The sequence below is a fragment of the Numenius arquata genome, chromosome 16, assembly GCF_964106895.1.
Source record: "Numenius arquata chromosome 16, bNumArq3.hap1.1, whole genome shotgun sequence".
Lineage (NCBI taxonomy): Eukaryota > Metazoa > Chordata > Aves > Charadriiformes > Scolopacidae > Numenius > Numenius arquata.
The window spans coordinates 5856832-5867581 of NC_133591.1; positions in this window are offsets into that span (position 1 = coordinate 5856832).

Here is a 10750-nt window from a genome sequence, read left to right on the forward strand (position 1 = left end):
CAGCTTTTCTGGTTTTGCCATGTCAAGAAAAAAAAGCCAGTCGGCAGCTTGCGTTTCTAGGCTGCTGAACACACTTTCAGCTGTGGAGCCATGGACAGGCCATGGTCGGCTACCATCCTGGACCACATCCAAGCTGTGACATTACCAAGTGCCTGAGATGTACAGAAATTTTTGAAAAATACCTTCTTACGTGGTATCTCCCATGGGCCCATCATAAGCTGCTTTTCTTCTCGGTGAAAGCTGGCCTTGGAAAAGGACTTTTGTCTTTTCTGAGGAGAAGAAAACCACAGAGTGTAAAGTCTTCACCCTCATGTAGGTGCAGAGGTAGACCCTGCCTGCCCACCCTCTGTCCCTATTACTCCTATCCCGGTGGCTGGGTTAGGTGGTGGTAGAAGAGCCAGAGCTCACCTTGCTTACGACTGGGAAAAGCAGTGACTTTTTTTGTTTTGCTTAAACACCAGAAACTGATTTTTGTGTTTGTGTGGTGCCAATTAAGAATCGCTCCCAGCAACCAAGAAGTGCCTTACCTGTAGTATGTTTGTATATCTAAAAGGAATGATTAGTCCCACTAGAGAGGTGTTTTTCTTTTAAACGGAGCATCATTCATCTCAAACAACAGATCTTTGTTCATGTATATTTCATGATAAATTTAGACCATGGAAATGCTGCTTAGAAAGCTGAGTTTCCTTGGGCAGCTGGGACTGTGGCTACACAACTTCTCCCCAGGATACTAACGTGCCTATTGCGCACAGTCCTGTAAGCCTGATAGGTAAAGTCAGACTCTGCCTTCAGGAATTACTTTCCATCAATAGTTATTTTTGAGATCAGCAACTTTCTGAGAAGGCATCTGTTTTGGGGATGGGAAGGTTGTTTTTTCCAATGTGGAAAGTCACTGTCTATCCCAAAGGTGTGGGGTTTCCCCTTCATCCCTTCATTCCTGTGATTATTTTGCCCCTGAATGCAATAGAGCACGCTTATGTCTGGTCTGCCTGCATTGCTGTCATTGCGTTTGGGGCCAGAAAGAGGGAACCCTATGGAAATATTGACCTTTCAGAATCTACAGATTACTTTGCACAAAGTGCAGAGAGCAACTTTGACCAAAACAGTTTACTGCTTCTTTCATCTTTTTTTTTTTTTCTTTTTCCTAAGCCAGCTCTAATTTTCTTAATGTGAAATACAGATTTGCACCCTAGGTGCATACTTTCTGGGAATGATGAAATGAGATTTGGGTGTTGATAGCAGTGTTTGAGTGAGCTGCTGGTCAGAGAAGTGAATGCTATTTACTATTTATGTTGAGTGTGTCTTAAAAAAATGGGAAAGGTCACTAGAAGGTTAATGAACAAAAGACTTTGTAGAGCAAACTGATGACTAAAGGCTGCGTGAATCTGATGTAGAGGTGAATGTTCTGCGTGTGAACACTGTGAGCTAGGATACTTAGCCATTGTAGTTTTAACCTGACTTTTTTCATGCAGGGAAGAGCGTCCTTGCCTTTTTTAGAGCTGAAACAAAATCAGATCCATCCTCTGTCACAGTTACTCAGTCCCGCTGAAGTCTGTGAGTGCCACTGTTCTCCAGGCTGACAGGGGACTCTGTATCCAGCACAGATACACAGAGCTGTCTCTGTGTGGAGATGGGGGAACACTTTGTAGGGAATGATGGATCTTCTTGTGGGATATTCACATTTCTACTGCCAGATAAACTCTGGTCCTTGAGGATCACCCCATCACTCACAAATTGAGTTCTGTTCTGAACATCTCCCCTAAAGCTCTCCGATAACCATTGTATGTTGTAAGTCTTGGGAGGCACTAATTCCTTTTCAGATACTGTGATGGCCATCAACATGAGTAAAGTATCCTACCGTATGAATTGTGACCTGAAGATGGGGCTGAAAGGTGTTTGAAGGTTAGAGAATGAAGAAAAGAACATATTACTGGGGGAAATGCATAAGGATGTGTCATATTTTTTATTTTTGTAAGTCTGATTCTCTTAAGTGCTTGTAAAGTACTTTACTGTTGTATATGTGGTGATGCAGTAGTTCACAATATCCTTTTATTTTTGTATATTCCCCCCTCCACAATAATCCCTTCCTGTTCAACTCATAGAGAGTAATTTAAAAAGACAAAATTTATATATCGTAATAAAATGCTCAAACTCTCATGCTGATGTATCTGGAGTTTTCTTCCTCTTCCTTACCCATTTACTTGGTCCCCAATGCCCTTTTCCCATCCAGAGGGAATGTTTTTGGTGTCTCCCTCCCTTGCCCATGGAATTCATCCCAGCTCCCCGTGGTGAGGAGGCTGTGGTTTCAGACGTGTAAATCCTGCCCTGTCATGTATGCCCAGGGAAAGTTGAAATAGCTCAAGCAAAGGACACAAAACTCACTCTTCCTACAGAGGCTGTTTTACCATTTCTTCACCCTAAATTTCCCTCTTCCTGCTTGATCTTGTTGTACCCAACTATGAAGCCCTGGTGTTCAACCTAGATAATTCCTCTCCCAGCTTTTCCATGGCCTTGAAGGGCAGGAGGAACTGACATAATGCTTATGCCGTGTCCAGGTATCCACACCCTGGTACAGTATCAGGACCCCTGCTACGTCCTGGCTTTCCAAGTCGAGAAGGCAGACGGGTTGCATCAGGGCTAAAACCCTGCCTCGCCATGGAGTGTGTTTTAAAGCCATTGCTGTAAATGCCTCAGGCTCACCCGCCAGCTATTAGTAGAGCGCTCAGCCGTCTTCCAAGACCTAAGATGTCTGCAGGGAGAATCTGACACTAATCCTTATGGAAAAATCATATTGGATTTATAGGGATGAAGTCAATAGACTTGGACGAAAACAGCCATTAAACTCCACGGAATGGCAAGGAGAAGGAAAGCCATGTTATGCAAGAGGCTTGCTTCAGGTGCACGGGAAGTGCCCGTGTCCTCGTCCCAAGCTTTTTGACACAAATCATGGCTCAACTGCTCCTAGGATGAAGGATGGGCAACATGCTCGTGCTCAAGCACCCTTGGAAATGCAGGGGGTGTATGGACTGGGTGAGTTCAATGGTTGAAACCCAAACACCAGATGAAGGACATGTGCATCCACTCCTGTTATTTAAATAAAACCATAAACCGTGAATGCCGTCCAATGAAGATTCCTGAGGTGGCAGCTAAATCCTCAGCAGCAAAAGCAGTATTAGATGCAGGATATGTGTTTTGGCAAGTGCGCTCAGATGAGCTAACCCCTAAGCTAGTGGCTTTTACTGTGCCATTTGGATGTTGTAAATTTAAGCAGATGATGCTTGGTATTAGTTTTGCTCCTGGGATATTTCAGAGAGTAATTGCACATATCTCTGAGGGATTACAAGGTGCTGAAGTTATAATGGATAGACTTTGAATTTAGACTAGATGCCTTTATGAACAGAAGGAAAGATTTAGGCTGGTTTTACAGACAGCAAGAATGCTGAGCGTAAAATGCCAAAAGCCTCACCTAAAAGAAGTTGCTGATAATGGGCAGCTACAAATTTAATAATAATAAAAACCCACATGCTGGGATCCCCATTCCACTCAACAAAGCAGAGCCGTAAGTGAACAACAGATGCCTTTATCAGATTTCATTCCACAGCTATGTTCAGTCAACAAACAATACAGGGGTTTGCCAAAGAAAGAACCTTACCTGATACTGGAGCAATAAAAACTTCCTCCTGATGCTAAGCCATTGACTTGAAAGTACCACATGCAAGACCCTGGGCTTGGCCTCTGCTCCGTATCCTCAGCAAATAGTGAAGCCTGGACCTGCAGAAGTCTCTTTGGAAGATCTAGGCAATGTCAAGCAGCAAAAGTTGTGTCACAGTCCTCAAAATGTCACAAATCTGTGCCCATGCGAAGGAACAACCAGAACCATGCCTGGACCAATGGACAAACTGCATCCCCTCTGGCACAGGATGCTGAGTTGTCACTGAGGCCATCTCTGTGGGGAGCAGATGTGGGTTGGTTGTCTGTCACAGCAGGTATACCTCAAGGTCTCTCTGACCCCAGAGCAGCTGACCCTGAAACTCCAAAACTACCTCCCAGAACAGCCATCCCAGGATGATTGAACCCACCTGAGACGCTCTAGATGCAGCTCTGCAACCTCCTCTTGTCCAGTGATGCTGGTTCAGTTCCTCAGGGGACACCTTAGCTGACCTCAGGGTGGCTGCATGGGCCTCTGGATGCTTGGTCTGGTGGTAGGATGGTGGCTTCCTTGGCGGGCACTCCTGACTGCTCTCTGTAATGTCTGCTCAGCCATAGTAAGAAGCCCATCTAGTGCTGATTTTCAGCCTGTTGCTTGGGGGAGCAATTCCCACCACAGATGCTGCCTCTGGGGTTACTCCATGGCCTGGCCATGTGGGTTTGCCACTACACTAACCATGCCCAGCTCTCCTGCCTGCTTCTAAATCCCCTGGTCTGGTTACACAGGAGAGGAGCAAGGACCTGCCCCTGGGCTGCACAGCTTCTGCTGAAGCACAAAGTCCCTTTCCCCTGGCAATGTGCCTGGCCACAGCAGGGAAATGTGAGCTGGAATGGCTTGTTCACGAGTGGGATAGAGTCCTGGAATTGCTTTTTTGGGGCGTAAGGAGGGAGTTTTATGAGCTCTATTTTCTGCTTCTAATAATGGTATTGGATCTAAACAGTTCTACGCCTCTGAGTCCAAGACAGACAGGGAGTTCACATCTACGAGGATGAAAATGCTCATCCTGCCAAGACTTTGATTCTCATTGTATCCTTCCTACCCTGCATACAGGCAGACAGAACATTTCTAGCATAAAAATATCCTCCGCTCCAGCTAACCACCTCCAGATTCCCTTCCTGAGCCTGTTCTGAGCCCAGTGATTAGACATTTCTATACACATAAACATTCAAGTCTTCTTCCCAGGGCTCTTCCTCTCTCACAAGCAGATCCTGAGACCAACCAGCGGCTATTTGCAGCTCCTTGAAATACAAATGGGATGAGGGCTGACTGCTGCAGTTGCAGCCCTCTGTGCAGAGTACCTGGCTTGCGCCGTGGCCACGCAGCCTGGCAGCACGGGCTACCGAGACACCCGTCACCTCCTGCACTGGAGAGCAAACTGCTCCAAACACCCTGTGCGTGGCTGTGGGGGATGATGCCAAGGGGCTGCACGGACTGGAAAACCTGCTTTGGCACTGGGATACGCCGTGGGAGTACATGGGGATGGGCACACTTGGTGCAAAAACATGCCAAGTGCAAGGCAGTGGAGGAATGAGCAACACACACACACACACACATACACGAGTGCAAACTGCATTCTCTTTGATGGAAGATTGTAGAAACATTACCTTCCCCTGGGGCTTTACAGTGAAATAACTTGATTATTCATAAACCAGCTAGAACCATCAATCCCTCATTTATCATTTTCAACATAAATAATAAGGGCAAGAGAGGAACACGCCAGCAATAAACTAGTTATAGATGTAGCGTTGAAATCTGCCCATTTCCTTTAAATATGCCCCACTTACTGATAATAAACAGTGATCCAACTGATTCCTCATCTGAGTCCTCGAGCGTTGGATTACAAAGGACACACGCCAACACCCTGCTTTATGCTAGTGAAAGTCCATTTGGCGTTTGCGTGGGAGGCCAGCTAGGAAAACAGCAAATTTAAAAAAAACCCACATTTGTCTTGCTGACAAATGCCTCGGGAAATAAAAGCCTTTGTATTCTTCTTTGACCTCTTCCACTCACAGATGGGTTTTTGCTGTGCTTCCGACAAGGGTGTTGGTTTTTTTTAGCGCCTGCACTTCCAGGACATTCATTTTTGGTGCTGAAGAGCACGGCTCGGCCGCCCGGCGCAGGGGATAGTGCCTGGGGCTGGGTAGGCGGTGATGCACGTCATCGTGTTGTGGACCTATCGACCTGTTGTGGCCAAGTAGGATGGCCTTAGAGGTGCAGAGCTGGGGTTTTAGCTTCAGGTCCAACTTCTAGTGAGGCATTATGGCAGCATCTCAGCCTCTTAGAGCATCCTTGGCTGTTTGAGTGGGGGCTTTACCTGGGAATATAGATTGAATAGAGGAGATAGCACCCAGAGGCACACAGATCCCTAACTAGTATCTGGGAGAGGAGCCATCCTTGTGGCTCTACTCCGAGCCTGTTATCAAAGTGAACGTGGGGTGGACCTGGGAACAGCAGAGCAGCACTTGAGGCCTGGGGTATTTCGCTAATCACGGCACTGCTCTGCCTCCGGGTCTACCCTTGAACTTTGCAGCTTGGGCCTTTCTGAGTCCTCCAGGACTTGTGAAAGTTTTGGCAGCGCCTTGCCCTCTGTGCGAGCCCCAGCCGTAGCTGAAGCGCACTGTTAACGAGCCACGTGTTTTGAAGGCCTCCAGGCTTGGCACTGGATCACGGGGACCCATTGGAGCCCAGCTCCGTTAACCAGCCGCGCGATGCTGTGCCGCAGCCTAGCAGAGCTGGCTGCAAAATGCCCAGCTCAGCACTTTCTGGAAATTCTTCATTTGCAGAAGAGCGGCTGATTTGGGGGAAGGTCCTGCTGCCCTCCCCCATCCAGGCCCTCCCCTGCCACTCACCCCTCTAAAGGTCTCTCTTCTATATGCACTCAGAAAGCAGGGGGGTGGGTGGGGGTGGAAATCACATATTTTAAAACACTGCCTAATGGTGAAAAATAACATCTGGAGAGCAGCCTTGCCCCTCACACAGAGTTCTCCACATCTCAATATGAAACCCAACGGGAAATCAGTCCAGAAGGGACCCAACAGCTCAGCGATGGGAATGACTTCCCTGTGGGTGCCATCAGTTTGGGGACAGCAGGTACCCAAGAGCCCTGGAGGTACGGGTGGCTGGCTTACCCTACTCAAGCCATACTCACTGTTAGGAGAATTTTGGAGAGTGAAGGGAAGAGGGCTGCTCAGCAGCTGGATGACCCCTTGCCTGTGCCTGTCCCTCCTGTGCTGGCCCATCTTCCCTGGGCCCCCAGGAAACAGGGGCACAGGACAAACCCCACTTCCTCCGAGCCTGTTTCCACCAAGGCTCTTCCAGCCAACATTAACACATTTTGCTTTACTTCCCAGCATGGCCCAGGGCAGAATGCAACATCTGGACCTAATAAAAAGGCTGCCCTCCCCCACAAAGAGACCCAAGAGCAACCTCTGCTATTTGGTTTCCAACTTCTGCTATTTGGTTTCACCTTCACCAGTGGATGGAGGAGGCACCTCCAGCTCGGGGGTTGTTGCTGGTCTGAAGGGGAGTAGGATGCTCTGGCAGCCCACCGGGACTGGGTAGCTTAAAAATGGGTGATGTTAGGTGGGTTTCACTGCTAAGGAGCCAGCAATGCTTGAACCGGTTGCAACTTCTCATTGGGGCACAGAGTTGGGGTACAAGGATTTCTCCCCTTGAAGAGAATGGCGCTCTTTTTTGGTTCCAAAAACATGAAAGCTGGAGATGGCTTTAAGCCAAGGCCCAGGATTAACATCCCCATGGGGAAAAGCTCTGCTGCGGTCCAACTGGAATGCAGATCCAGACCTGGCACCCATCTTCAGGCACGCACCGACCAGGCTCCTTGCATCTGACCTCTGGCAGCTGCTTTGCTTTCTGGAAAGGGCTCAGGATGAAACAGCAGCAGAAAATACTCCTGGATCCTGGGTAGAGCTGGATCAGGATTGCATAGCTAAAGCCCAGCCTTTTGCAAACAAACACCCAAATCAGTGGAATCCAAACCTCTTTAGAGTCCACGTCTCACCAGAGCTGATACATGGCCCATTACCTGCTGACAGCAGCTCTGAGCAGGGTTTGAGGAACATGCTGAATGAGGATGTAGTGTCTTCGAGGGTGACCTTCTGGATGGTGTTGCTCTGTTTTTTGCTCTTCACAAAGCCTTCTCTTCCCCCTGTGCCACTGGAGGCAGGAGGAGCCCCTAGCAGCCCACAGAGGTGCCCCTCCTTTGCAGGCACAGTGTTTTCTGCAAATACTGACCTACAACGTGCGGAGCAATTGATTTTGGCTGGCTCAACTGGGGCTGCATGCCTGTGGGTGAGACCTGAGACCAACCCCCCCAAGGGCTTCTGCTTCCTCCGTGGGTTTCCTCTGTCTCTGCTGAGGAGCACCGGGGGCTGCCATGGCAATTAATAATGACAACTCAAAATACACCATCATTAGCATGGCCAGACCCTGCAGCTAGTGCGATCAGTGTTTCCTATCCCCTGGCATCACCTTGGCAAATACTGCAACAGAGTTTTCTCCAAGCTGAACATGCATCTAGTCATCAAAGACCTTGCAAATGACTAATAAATATGAAAAGAAGTCAGGGGGGACAGCAAAAATTTCTGGACCAAGATCAATCTTCACTGACAACTGCTGCTTTTTTCTAAGCAAAAGTACCCTGCAGAGTTTAAAACGGCGTCCGACTTCAAAGCAGAGAGGTCTCCAGATGGAGTTTACCACCATTCCTAACACCCTGCGCTTCGTCAGGTTACATGCGTTTGCAGCGAGAGACGTTCAGATTATTCCCAAAGCAGGGAAACACACTGGCCTCTTCAAAAATACAGACTCGAAACAACGTGTGACCGATGCTCTCCCCTCTGCAGTGTAGGTGGCAGAATGGATCTCCAGGCAGTTATTTCTCCTTATTCTCCATTTACAAGGGCCAATAAGAGGAAAGTCTCACCTGTTGGTGGTTACACTGGGGTCTGCAGCTGAGATGAGCATGGTCCCTCCTGGGTGGGATCCAGACCCCCTCCCGTGCCCCAAGCACAGCATCACCGCTGGCGGGGCAGAGCCCAATGAAGCCTGACTTGCATGAGAGCGCCGCTCTGGGAAGCAAGACCCAGAAAGCGATGTGTTTGCAGCACTAGGATTTTGCCTTTCGACCCAGCTTCCGCAGGTTTTCAGCCCAGGGCACGCAGACAGATGCCCTCCCTGCTGTTTCACAGCAGCGTTTTTGGACACCCTGGTGCCACCACAGGAAGGGACCTGTAGCCCCATGGGGTATGGCAGTGTCCTACACGCTGGGGGCTGCTGAGGCTTTCACCTCCCCAAGCCCCCCTGCATCCCTGTTAGGTGATTCCTCCTCAGACAACCACTGCCCCAGGCTGGAGGGATGTGCATCCAGGGATTTTATTTCAGGAGAATTTCTGCAAAGCTGTTTTGGGTTTTTTTGTTTGTTTGTTTGTTTGTGCACCAGCTCCTCTGACAGCACTTGCACTTCACTAAAGCCCACAATGATCTGGGCTCACTCAGACACAACTGCTCCAACCTCCCGTCAGTGGCGAGTGATTTATTACCACTCTGCTGCCTGGAGTCCTGACAAATACTCATTTTGGTAATTACAGGAGGCCAAAAATGAGAGGATAAATAAACCTGACAATTAATTCAGCATGTTACCCGCACACACACGCACAGTGACACTCGTTCCCAAGTTTCTTACAAACCCAACACTTCCCAGACGGACACACAAGCCAGGTAGAGCTCAGCCAGCCAAGAGACCCCTGCCTCTGCCCAACGCCCTTCAGGGTCCCAATGCTGATAAGAGCCAGGCATCCCATCAAAAGCTGCTCTATTTTCCTTCCAAGTTACTCGCCAGCCTCGAACCTCTCATCTCCTGCCAAGATCAGCTCTTTAGCCCTCTGCATCATTATCAGAGAGCATATATAATTTCACGGCAAATCACAAGAACTGATGAATGACTATTTGGACTGCAATTATCAGGAGACTGTAAAACGCTTCCTGCTGTAAGGAGCGCAGGAATGGTTACCGGCTCTGCTGTCCAAAAGCACGTCCGGCCCATTCAGCTGCTCGCATTAAGATCCCCTGCTCTGCTGAGGGCTGGTGTGTAGGGACAAAAGCTGCCTTTCTGGGGAGGGCACGGGGCTGGGTGCCACCACCACATGGGGTTTGTATTCTGGTGTGGTTTTTACCTTTTTTTTTTTTTTCTTTTTAATCTTTGCAGGGTGGCACGGCTACATCCCTCCCCACTCCCCATCACCCACAAGGAAGGGTGCTGAAGCTCAATGCACTATGTCCTGGCTCATGCAGCAAGGACAACCTCGGTCTCGTGCCCTTTCCTTCCTGGTCTTCTAACTCAGCCTGGCCTGGCTAAAAAATCTTCCTCTTGCTTTAATTCTTTCCAAAAGAAAAAATTAAATATCCCCATAATCCTAACTAAACACCAATTCATCACCAGGAGAAGGTTGCAGTGCTCCTGTGCCTTCTCATGGCCTCCGTCCAGGGTGAAGACATCAGGAATCATCTTTTGTCTTCCCTCTCCCTTTCAAAAACCCCTCTGCCACCCAAACAAGATATGAGTGAGTCTCAACTTCTGACATTTTTTTTATTGCTGCTTTTCAAAGCCATCTGCTTTTGTCCCACATCATTTTAATCTGCTTATGCAAGAGCTTTTCAAGTAGACCTAAAGTTTTCCATCATTAAATCATAAGTGTTGGCCTTGAATTTAGAAGTTTTCCCACCTTCTCTTTCTCCAGCACCAGCGTGAATTATTGACCAGGGCTACTGCTGTCAGCCCTTGTCAGCGTTGAAACCCTGATGTGAGAGGCTGAACAGCTCGGCTTCTGTTTGTACTATTTATTAACTTTAATTGCCTTCAGAGCCGCAAAAACCTTTCCAAGAAGAATTTCAACAAAATCACTGGTCTCGGGGATATTTAGACTGATCTGTAAGAGCCAGCAGGTGTCTACCTAGTGCATTACCATGGGAGATGGTCACTGGAGGAGCATGTGGAGACCAGAGGAAGCAGGTTTGGTCAGTGTG